Here is a 13251-nt window from a genome sequence, read left to right as displayed (position 1 = left end):
CCTTTACCGGCAATTGCATTCCTCTCGACAATTTCACTATTCTAAATTCTTCGTCTGAAAATATAATTAATAGTACATCCTGTGCAACTAAATATGACCTTCAATCCTTTGAAGTATTGCAAAATACATCATTGCTAAAATCCAATTTGGAAGCTGAAACTAACTGCGATATTTTTGCAAAAATGCTTGATCATGAAACATTTACATATGAGTCCAAATTGATAGTAGGTTATATATCTGGTTATGTATCAAGACAGTTAACAAAAAAGTTAAAATGTGAAGTCTGTATTGACAGCCTGACGACACCACATAAACTTCCACATCACAGGCTTATAACTGTTAAAGACATGGGTGGCTTATGTTATTCGGCAGAAGACGTGTACGTAATATGCTTGGCTACAGAAAAAATCATACGTAATTTAATACGACGAAGCGGTGGAAGTCTTGCCTCGAGATATGATTATAATTATATTACCGTAAACACTCTAAAGAATTTCATTGAGAAAGAAGTATTTGCAAATTTGAATCAACATTCACTGAATCAGCCAGCAACATACAATCATAGAATTCATTTGATTCGAGCCATAATAAATCAGTACACAAAAATTAGATTGCATCACGAAGCAAAAACCGATCAGACTGTGGATAAGTATACCAAACGGCAGAAACTAACTAAACTTATATTATTTAAAGGAAATTAAGTTATTTTTACAGTTTAAATGCAATATAATCTGGACTGTTACATGGTTTCATTCGTTTTTTTTAAGAAATAGCTTTGAATTATCATTCTTAATCTTGTAAGTTAAGATATCCATGTCACTATATTGTTTATTATAGGTACAACGTAATTTTGTATACCTATTTTTGTGACATACTCATACGTACCCATTCAAGAATGTGTAGCAAATTCAGAAAACCACGTCTGAATCATTAATGTACCATGTACCTACTACCGTTATTTATATTCAACACAATAATACCCTTGTTTCGGCGCTTCTTTTCAGCACTTGCCAAAATGTTGGTCTCGAGGCGCTGATAGGGAAAAAAATAATTTAAGATACATGTAAAGGCTCAATAAGAGCAAAACTTAATTTTTTAGACATGTAGATTTTCAGATATATACATTTAGTTTAATTGTTTTTATTTTAATATTTAATGATTTGTAAGCACAGTCTAAGAAAATAAAGGAACTTTGACTTTGATTTTAAATACTTTTTTAATATTTAATTTTATTTATTTTCCGAGTATACACTCGTACAATATCAAGTATCTTATAAATCAATATCATCTGCGCGCATTAATTGTTATAATAATATAATAATAACATTACATTCGCGGCCGCTGCTATTTAGTGCGCGCGGCATCTTTTGTTTGGACCAACACAAACAAATAATGTTCATGCAACAAGTTTTTGTTGCGCGTTTGATATAAAGTACACTTTTGATGTGTATTTTCGAATTATTTCTGGTACTAGTTTTGTTAAACAATTAGTTTCTTTGCAATGAAATAATTTATTTCATGTGAAAGTTATTTAAATTGATGTGCGATAAGTTATTTGATGTGCATTTAATAATATCCCACTATTCAATAGGTAGAAACTAAACGTAAACGAAGTGTCGCCTCTGTAATGGTATCATTATCTATAACTCATAATATTTCGTGCGCTGTTGGATGACAGTTTTAAACTAGAGATGGGTAATTTTTTTATCGAATTAGAAAATACCAGTTAAAGATTCTCAAGGCGATTATCGATTACATTAGATTTTAATCGGGAAGAAAAATAATTAAAGACTTAAGCATCAGTATGAAGCCCATACGCACTTGTAGCACTAGTAACACGATTAGCCTCAGTCCCCTCAGTTGTGAATTCGGAATCGCCAGTTGTAATTTTAAAATCGCATCACAGAGTGAAGTACTAACTAACACCAAAAAACGGCAGAGCGAAGTGATTTCGAATGTTTCAACTGCCACGTTTTGTCAATTGTCTAGGAGGGCTAACTATTAGTTTAAGGGGGGGCGCTTAGATTACATTACAGGAAACGCACAATATAATAAAAGAAAATAATGTGAGTAGCTGAACATTTTTGCTATTGAGCTGCTTGAGCACCATGAAAATTATAAATAACACAATTTAGTCGATTTGTTTATTTTCACAATCGATTCATAATGTCTATGATGAGGCGACCGCAGGAACGTCACTATTCGCGCAATCCTAGCAATGAAGTACGACATTTTCTGGTGCAGATTTTATCGCCATAAATTATGAAACTTGATAGTCATGGATTTGACTGACAGCTGTCCGTCAAATTCCCGCCCCGCACCCCGCGCTGGACATATTTTGTTCGCGATGTCTGTTCTATACGTAGTAATATTACTTCAATGGTTGTCACAGCAACCGCTGAGCACATACTTATTGGATTTCGGTCCGTGGACCTATTTACGTGCCAGAAACAGTCTAGTTGACATGTCTTCTCTAGTACGTAGTACATTATAACTCAATGTGAAAATATGACGAATTATGTGACACAAATAGTTGAAACGTCTCAACGTTTAAGCGGAACAGGATTCGCTATAAATGATGAATGGGTTGGTTCATTGTTACTTGCTGGTTTACCTGAGCGATTCATGCCTATGATAATGGCGATAGAGCACTCTGGGATTCAAATAACCGCGGACTCGATCAAGTCGAAATTACTTGATATGGAAGTGGATCTAAGTGAAACGGAACGTAGCTCGGCATTAGCAGCGAAATGGCAGAAAAAACCGGCTAAACAGAACAGCACTAGCAAACATGGCGGACAGACAACCAGTACGTCAAAGTCAGGAAATGTCAACAACACGAAAACAATAATTTGTTATCGTTGCAGAGAAATTGGTCATTACCGTAACCAGTGTCCACTTTTAGAGGAGAAAACAGAAACTAAGAAACAGAGTAATGCTTTCAACGTTGTATTTCTCAGTGGAGGTTTCAGTAAAAGTGATTTTTATATCGACTCTGGTGCAAGTATGCACATGACACCGAATGAATGTTGGCTGAAAAATCCTCAATACTCATCAAGTTTACCAGAGATCATCGTTGCCAATAAGACGAAAATTCCTGTTTTATGTTCAGGTGACATAGAAATAACGACAAGTTGCAATTACGACATAACTGTGAAGAACGCGTTGTGTGTACCAAATCTCACGACTAACCTCTTGTCGGTGAGCGAGTTGATTAAAAACGGGAATTGCGTCGCACAGTGTTGCCGGTTCATAGTAAGTTACGGACGAAATTATTTTCGATCTGAACTTACTACCTTTTGTCAGATTTGTATAGAATATAACTATATCTAATAGAAAAATATATTTTTAAATTTTGAAATTGGTACATATTTTAGTACAAACTTGGAACAAAAATTAATGCAAAATATCATCTAACTTCAGCTTAATGATTAGGGTTTGTGGCTGTCCATAGCTCGATAGGCTTATATCATCCAAATGTATTTCTTGGTGCACCTTTGTAATGATGTTAAGTATGTTACCATGTGTAATAAACCGCTTGTTTACAGGAACTTGATCCAATTCTCAAATAGCGCCTCGGAAAAATTCTTAGTTTCGAGAATCGCAAAAAACAGCGCCGGTAGTATGTCGTAGCAAAATTTGTTTTTACAACATGAAAATATAATATCTGAGGATAATTTCTATCAATATTTCGTTACGGAAAGTAATGGAAAGTATGTACTTTCAGCCTTGTGAGTATAATTTTTAAGGTAGTTTTCAATCACTGATTTTGTTAAATTTTATTAAATAAATAGGCTTAAGTTCTATAAACACAAATACATTTTCTAAAAGACAGGACCTTGAACTCTAGAACCCATATTTTTAATCGTGTAAATATTGTCAATTGACAAAACAGTGCCTAAATGAATAAAGCAATATTTTTGCTCCAAGGAAACCTTGTTATCGGACGCCGTACTTTGACCAGTCATATTTTTATTTTTGTTAGCAATCTATCCTCAATATTTTGCATTTTCATGACAAACATATTCAGCTTGAATAATAGTTATTCAATTTTCGTTTACGTTCAGTTTCCAAAATTTGGTTTTTGTCCGGCCGTGGCAACACTGTGCGTCGTATTTAAGCCGAATAAATGTCTCGTAAAGAACAGACTGAACAAGTTGGTTGCAGTAGCTGATCTGGTTGATGGAGTATATAAGGTGAGACTACAAGCACAGAAATGCTTATTGACAACAGTCGGTGGAGTCACATGGCACAGACGGTTTGGTCATATTAAGAGCACGGACATGAACAAGATGAAGAGCTGTGGATTGGTAGAAGCTGTTACTGTTCCAGTAGAGACCACAGATTCAGTGGGGGAGTTGCTGGAGGAATCTGCGGTGAATCCAGAATACTCTTTTGTTCAGTCGAGTTCCAGTGGGTGTAAAGATAAGCCAGACTGTAAAGAACCAAAGAAAAGGCAAAGAAAAAAGCCAGAAAGGTATGGTTGTGCAAATTTGCGTACTACGTCTATAGGAGAAGATAGCATGACTTATGCTGAAGCTGTCAGTGGTCCTAGGAAGCAACAGTGGTTGCAGGCGATGGCGGAAGAGCTGCAGTCATTTGACGACAACCAAGTTTGGGAGATTGTCGATACTCCAGATGGCGCTAGAGTAGTACAGTGCAAATGGTTGTTTAAAAAGAAAGCTGAAAATAACAGTAAATTATTCAGGATTGCATTGGAATTATGCAAAGAGAATTTTAGAGTATTTGTTAAAAAACAAAAGTTATTGTTTGACATGTTCTAAAGTAAAAAGCAAAGAACTGCAGAGAAACTCTCAGTAGCTGTGAGGCAGAGTACATGGCTTTGTCAGAAGCATGTAGAGAGGCTATGTATTTGCAAAATTTGTAATGTGAATTTATAGGTTGTTACAATGAGTTTATGCAAACACTTGGTATTGTTTTGATAAAAGTTAATTATTATTTTCTAGTTTTGTGTTTGTATAGACTGTGAGATTGTAAATGTGTAGTGTAATAGATATTTAGATTATTTGCTATTTTGATATAGTGGGGGTGTTGGAAAGTATCTATATCAAAATAGTATATAGTAATTAAAAAAATAAAAATAAAAGACAGTCGTAAGTCAGCAACCGACTCGTTTTACTTATAAGTTCCTATGGCCACCTCCTGACTCCATCATCAGACCAGCTCAATGGTACCATAACATTGCATTGTCATCGTACTTACATAAGTATACCAAATTTCAGCTCAATCGGTTGAGGAGAAGTGGTCTTAAATTCAGTTGCAAGATTTGTCCCATACATACTAACAAGTGAAGTCAATATAAAGCTTGTAAATAAATAAAAAAAGCTTGTAAAAATTACGGAGGGACATACTGATGATTCTGATTTCAACCCAGTTGTTACGGATATCCATTTTTTCTTACGATTCCTGTAGTTTTGTTTACATAGGCGTCAAGATAACGGGAAAAATACAAGTATAAATATTGGTCTCACGGAAACGCTGGAAAATGGTGTTTGATATTTATACGGTACGATTTTTTTCATTTTTCATTAAAGTATTTGCATTATATGGAAACTTCATAAATAAAAAAAACTGAGTTAAATTTAAAGGATAGTGCCAGGGTCTGGACCAAGTGTTGCCCTCAAATTCAAAACATTTTTTTTTTCTCTTAACTCCAAGGATAGATTTCAGTGCGCTCCGGTTTACAAATTAGTATTGGCCTGAGGAACAAAATGCACTATGGTTTCATTCTGGGCAGCACTTAGTCCAACTTCCATACATGGATTGGCACTGTCCTTTATTATTTTTCAATCTTTATCGAATGCTTCATCCATTTTTAATTAAATAGGTACCACGTACAAGTTACAACACACAACAACAGAACACAAAACACTGCGCGAGATACCTACAAAAGTGGGCTGAGTGTGAGTAACTGAGTATTTAATGAATATCCGTAACCGTAACCGAAACTTTCGGATATCCGAAATAAAAAACTATCCGAAACCGTAACCGTAACCGATTCAAAAGTTTCGGATGTAGGCAGTTTAAGGTAGAATCCCGATTATCCGGATCAATTAAAACCAGGGGTGTTCCGGATAATCGAAAATCCGGATAATCGATTTCAAAGTAAAATCAAACAATTATTAACTTTTTACATTATAAAGGGTTTTCAATACATCATTTTAGTCTAAAAATATAAATTTTAGACCATTGGTCATTCATTTCTTTTAACAATGAACTAAAAAGACGTCTGTACCATGTTACGGTGGCGGCACCTTCGGTTTTTATGGGTCCAGATCCTGAATGGGTAATTAGAAACCGTGAAGAATGAGTCCGGATAATCGAAGTCCGGATAATCGAGATTCTACTGTAATTGTTTTTTGTATAGCATTATGTAAAGGCATAACCTCAGATTATAGATCATAGTATGATCTGAGGGAATAACAGCCTGACTTACCTTTATAATGCGATCTAGTATCATTATTTTTATACTTTTTATTCGATGTAAAGTGTGCGACCATGAATAAACTGTGTTGGACAACTATTTATTTATTTATTTAAGGACAACCAACAAAACATACACCATACATTCACAGTTTCCTTATAAATAAATTAAGCTAAGGTGTTGCCTTAATTAAAGGTTGCCACGACATGCACAGAATGTTGGATAACAATAACGTTGCCAAAGTGACAGAATGCAAAACAATTGAGAATGTTACTAGGTATGCAAAATCACTTGAAATCTATGTTACAGTTAAGCTTTTACATTTACAAATACATTAGTTTTTATTTCATTCAAAAATACCCAGTAGTTATGATTTTATAGGCATTCAAAGTTCGCTTAAATATTGAATCCCGCCGATGGTCACGTGACCCCGTGTGACGTACATTCACAGCGTCCGCTTACTAGAAAACGGATATAAACATACTTAAATATTTTTTTTTTGTAAATACAAACTTATTATACATATTAACACCCAGACCCATCACAGAAATTAAACTTGAACCAAACCCAAACTTGATGCGATTGTGTCGTTTTATTGCGAATTACCTTCCAGCTCCATCATTAGACCCCGATTACTATATAGAATTAAAATACTCATCAATACAAAACGAACGAGCCCAAACTCGATGCATTTAAGTCGTTTTATTATAGAGTTCCTATGGCCACCTTCCAGCTCCATCATCAGATCAGTTCCATGTCATCATAATATTGCATGGTCATCCAAATCACATGTGTTTGCGAAATTTCAGCTTAATCGGTTGCCTGGAAGTGGGTCTTAATTCAGTTTACAAGATTCCACCCATACAAATATGAGCCAGTCGTTGTAAATGACGTCACGCGCATAAAATGGCGGGCCGGCCGCCGCCCGCACTTTTAAAATTCAATATCTTGGAAACTAATTGACGTATCGAAATAATTCTTTCACGTGTATTTTTTATTTTTAACAGAGAATACAGAAAGCTAAAAAACAAAATTAGTGAACATTCTTCATTGCAAATTGCATTCTAAAGCACAGATATCCGTAACCGTATCCGTAACCGAAACTACATATCCATAACATCCCTAAATTAACTACTTGGTATTTTTGAGTGAAATAAAAACAAATGTATAGGTATTGTAAAAGGTTAACTGTAAAAAAGGTTTCAAGTGATTTTGCACACCTAGTAACACTCTTCAAAGGATGGTTTTAAAAAATTCGAATAATTTCCGGGAAAACCCTAAAAATAGCCTTTTTTTCCCATACAAACGTTTTCTAGGTACCTAAAATGTAGAGTCAATTTGAACTTTATTGCTATTCGAAGGGTGGCCAAAGTTTGTGAAAGACTGGCCACCCGAGCTAATATAAGCGAAATCGACCATTGCTCGTCGCAGTTCCTCACGGGGCATTGCAAATTTAAACATTAAACTTCACGAACAAACTAAAGTCATATCAGATGTAATAAATCCTTTTTGCTTTGAATTATTAATAAAAAGTATAAAATGAAATTACATCAAGTACAACTTACAAGAATGTTAATGTTTGTTTTTTGAATTCAATGTACACACGGCCACACTGTTAACTATCCATTTCCGTTTTTGCTCTCGCTCTAATCAAATGGTGATTCTTTGCGATGGAACGAGATGACATGACTGGCAATGGGCAGTTAACACTGTTGCCGATAGTACACTAAAATCCTACTAATATTATAAATGCGAAAGTTTGGATGTCTGGATGTTTGTTACTCTTTCACGCAAAAACTAGGTACTGAACGGATTTTGATAAAAAAAAATAGTATTATTGTTTATAACCCAGAATAACATTAGGCTATAATTTATGACGATCTGTGACAAACTAAATTTCACGCGGGTGAAGCTGCGGGCTAAAGCTAGTTATGTATATTTTAGATATTAAATGGAAAAAAACGTGTTTTAACACAGTAAAACAACAACATCCTACTAATATTATAAATGCGAAAGTTTGGTTGTTTGGATGTTTGTTATTCTTTCACGCAAAAACTACCTACTGAATGGATTTAGACGAAACTTTGCAGTATTATTGTATAACCCAGAACATAATATACCTAGGCTATAATTTATGAGGATCCGTGACAAACGAAATAAAATATCACGCGGGTGAAGCCGCGGGCTAGTATTATCATAAACGAAAATATGTTTTGATCGTCGATCATCATTGTCGTCATCATAATCAACTTGGATTATAAAATTGGCATCTTGTTAAATTGGCTATTTTATGAAGCGAAGATTTTACTAACAAAAGGATTTTCATAAAAAACCATGGATATTGGCAGTCCAGTAATAGAAACAGGCCTGTACCGAAAACCGAACCCTCGGTGCGCGAGTCCGACTCGAACTTGGCCGGTTTTTTATATATCTTAATTATTTTGTTGGAGTTACGAGTATTTACTGTGCCCATCTCATCAAAAGATCTCGAAAAATCGATCCAGTTAGTTACAAATTTTTGAAACGTGTCCCCGTAGCTAAAAAATCTTTTTGTAACAAAGTCACAACAATACTGCTAGAAAAGAACATCACAAACGGACTTATTCGAAACAGGAAAAAAGTAAGAAATAACTCGACGCGACTCGGTAGACAAGAAATGTAAGACAGTATAATAAATGTAAGACAAGACAAATGTAATAAATGTAAGACAGTATAATAAATGTAAGACAAGACAAATGTAATAAATGTAAGACAGTATAATAAATGTAAGACAAGACAAGAGAAAAATCAACAGATACAGGAATACACGAAAATGTTTGGAAAATTCTATAAGAGGTCAAGAGGTGAAAAGGTCAAACCACTAATCAATCAGATCAGGTCAAATCACACGGGGAAAAATTATGATATCAGTAGAATGTACAATACCAGACATCGAACAATAAGATCACAAGTACTATCGGCAACAGTATTAACTGCCCATTGCCGGTCATGTCATCTCGTTCTATCGCAAAGAATCGCCATTTGATGAGAGCGAAAGCAAAAACGGAAATGGATAGTTAACACTGTGGCCGTGTGTGTTTGAGCGCACAGTGTATCTCGATAAATATTGTGTCATCTTTTTGAAGTTGTAATGAATGTTATTTTGCAAAATCATTTTTAGTCTAATGTGCTGTCTTAAAAGTACTTCGAAATAACAACAAAACTACAAATACTGTAGATAAATATAGTAAACCCTATTGTCTTTGTATCCACATGGTGAAAACAAATAATAAATATTATTGGGAAATACTTATAGTTATTTATTTTTTTTAGCGTTAAGAGTAGGCGCACACCGTTGATTTTTCGTCGGCCGATAGTTTAGTCGGGCAGTTGATCAGTATGGGCAATTGGGCATGTATGGGAGTGCGCACACTACGCCGATTCGATTTGGCCGATTCTTCATACAAATTAAAATCGGGCACAACTATCGGCCAACTAAGAATCAACGGTGTGCGCCTACTCTAAGAGTCGCATCTCAAACTATTTGAAAATTATAAATAACTTGAAATAAAAAAACCGGCCAAGTGCGTGTCGTGTCACGCGCAGTGTAGGGTTCCGTAGTTGTCCTTCGTTACCACAATATATTTCAGAAGCAAGCAATTACTTCATCTAAAGTCACTTTTAATATTTTCGTGTAAGGAATTTTTATTAGGTATGAAATTTTATAATACATGAGTAAAACGACTATTACTCTTAAACTAACTGATCTATCTTAACCGCTATAGTTTTCCTTGAAAGTTCATAAAAAATACTATTATCATGAATTTTTTCAGATTTTTCAAGCCAATAGTTTAGTTTTTAGAGGGGGGGGGGGGGGGGGGGGGACGCTCTACTCGAACAAAAAATGGCACTTTAAACTTTAATATTTTGCAAACGAATCCCTAAATCGATAAATGGTCTTAGAAACCCCTAAGCCATTTTAAAAGACCTATTCAACGATACCCCACACGATGGGGTACAAAAATTAAAAAAAAAACATCCCTACTTTACATGTAGGGGAGCTAACATTTTTTTTACAAAATTATATTCTACCGTTTTGTCGGCGTGATTAATATACATACTTCCACAAAATTACAGCTCTCTAGTGCCAATAGTTTCCAAGCAAAACCTCGGACAGACAGACAGACAGACATATCGAAACTATAGGCGGGAACATTGATGAAACAAACGATAGACCGACACCGGCCGACAGCGTATTATACTTGAAAATTTCGACGGGTTCATCCAGTGTCTAAGTAGCTAAGTTGGAAGAACAGTCGCCCGGCAAGCGGGAAGGTCGTAGGTTCAATTCCCGCCGTAGGCAGTTCGGTTTTTTCAAGTTATTTACAATTTTCAAAATGGGAAATATGATAGCAAACGGGGTGTATTTAGGTTGTTTTGTTGTTGAATTTAAACCTTGTATTTATGTAGAACCTTTTGTTTACAAAACATTATTATAGTAGGACTGTTTATTTTGAAAACATTTCACGATGAATTCGATGCAAAATGTTAATTGTTTATTTTTAGTGCGAAAATTCTTTTTTTACTTTATTTGTTTCTTTGTTTTTTGTCCAAGAAACACAGCAGGGTACGCACCGCACGGTAAGTTGTATTGAACCAATTTCGTAAAATTACGGTAGGTATTACCCGTGGTATTACTTAGAAGTAGATTTAATCTTGGAGACAAACATAATGATTTCCATTTTTAGCCAAAAGTCTTAAAAGCGTGAAATTAAAGATTAAATTGTGTATTTACTTTCTAAGTATGAATAATGAAAGTAATTTTAAGAGATATTTTAATTATGCTTGTAATCTTGTTTTGATCGCTCTTAATGCAAATATGATATTCACCCGACTGACTACACAATCTCTAATAAACATTTTATAGTGGAATGAATTTAATAAAGACAGCCAAAACCTAGGGGGTCTATTCTCAGTGACAAAATTGAAGCACGGAATTTCGTACGATTTTTACTTTTCTTTGTTGAAAAAAACAAGTTACATCTCGTGCGCCACCGATCCTTAGACGATCAGTTGGGGCCAAAACCTTATCGAATAGCGACCACGCAGTCCACGCACCCAGCGACGTAATGTAGACAGGCCTCCCATCCCACTCGGTGGATTCGACGAATTGATTTATTGTGAAATTCGCACGGAATGCTGGCATCAAAAGGTAGGAAAAAGGAAGAATGAGCCATACTACTGGTCATCGAAAAATTTTCAAATCTATAAAAGCAGTAGTAGTAGAACTAATCTAAATATATTGTATAACTCAAAGGTGACAGACTGACTGACATAGTGATCTATCAACGCAGCGTCTTTCCGTTCTATACATGGCCAGAACGCACCCATAGGAAACTGCTCGTGTATATTTTGTAGTGCCTGTTTGTACGTCTGTGACTACAAACTATACACGAATTTTGCGTACTGATCGTGTATAGTTTGGAGGAGCTTAGTAAAAAAAGTCATCTCCAAACTATACTCGATTAGTTTCTACTACACCACTTACACTTGACTAGAGTGTGTTTAGTTGATATTGATTTAGTAAAATTCAGTAAAATATGGAACTATATTTAAAATCACATTTATTTGATATTATTACATAAAATATTATTATTTTACTGAATCTATAATAAATCTAGATTTTTAACACTATTGTAAGTGGTTTTTGAAATTAAATTGATTAGGTAGATTTCAAATTAAATAACAATTTAATTAAAATGAGAGAGAGTGAGAGAAGAAAGTTCAACGTGCATTAAATACAATATTATGCGAGACTTCAAATGCTAGGTTTGTATTGTCGGCCGTTTGGTGTAGTGGTTCGAAACGGACTACTATTCCGGAGGTAGCGGGTTCGATTCCCGCACAGTACAAACATTTGTGTGCATGAACATATTTGTTTGTATTGGACTGGGTGTTTTCTATGTATAATAAGTACGTATTTACAAAAAAAAGTATTTAAGTATGTTTATATCCGTTGTCTAGTACCCATAGTACAAGCTTTGCTTAGTTTGGGACTAGAAGCGCAGTGTAAAATGTCTAAGGATATTTTTTTATTATTTTAAATAATAAATAAATATCCTTCCTTTTATTTATTTTATTTATTAACTTTTATCTCAAGAATAAAATCATTTTGACATATTTCCATACCTACGACAATTGGTGAAATATCAGCCCCAAAACAAATATCTTTTCTATGGCAGAATAAGAAACACCAAAAAATCCTTTATCAAAACAATGACACGTGTCGAAAGATGATTCAATGTTTAAAGTAGACGCAGATATTAATTAATATGTAATAGAAAGAGAGGTCAATAAGTCAAAATGACTAGCATGCAACTGCTCGCGTATAAATTGTAATCACGCACTTATTACAATACATACATGATTAGTCCGTATGCGTACTGGCGATGTATATTTTGGAGTAAGATAATTGACCTAAGTCACTACAAAGTATACGCGAGCAGTACGCAGCATATGCGTACTGGTCGTGTATAGTTTGGAGGAGCTTAGTAAATAAAGTCATCTCCAAACTATACTCGATTAGTTTCACACCCTTGCGTTCTGGCTATGTATAGAACGGAAAGACGCATCAACGCACAGCCCAAACCACTCACTGGACGGATCGGTCTGAAATTTGGCATGCAGGTAGTTGTTACGACGTACGCATCCGCTAAGAAAGGTTTTTACGAAACTCCACCCCTAAGGGGGTAAAACGGGATCCACGCGTACGAAATCGCGGGCGGCCGCTAGTTCAATAAAAACTCATAGTTCGTACACAAGAATCG

General features: G+C 35.0%; 1 protein-coding gene across 1 annotated transcript in view; it reads right to left on the bottom strand.

Annotated features, from left to right (window-relative positions):
- Window positions 1-13251, bottom strand: part of LOC135086718 (calpain-C) — a 321338-nt gene that overhangs the window by 230598 nt on the left and 77489 nt on the right. The gene's annotated exons all lie outside the window — the stretch shown is intronic.

This window comes from Ostrinia nubilalis, chromosome Z, assembly GCF_963855985.1.
Source record: "Ostrinia nubilalis chromosome Z, ilOstNubi1.1, whole genome shotgun sequence".
Classification (NCBI taxonomy): domain Eukaryota; kingdom Metazoa; phylum Arthropoda; class Insecta; order Lepidoptera; family Crambidae; genus Ostrinia; species Ostrinia nubilalis.
This window is presented reverse-complemented; position numbering and strand designations above follow the sequence as displayed.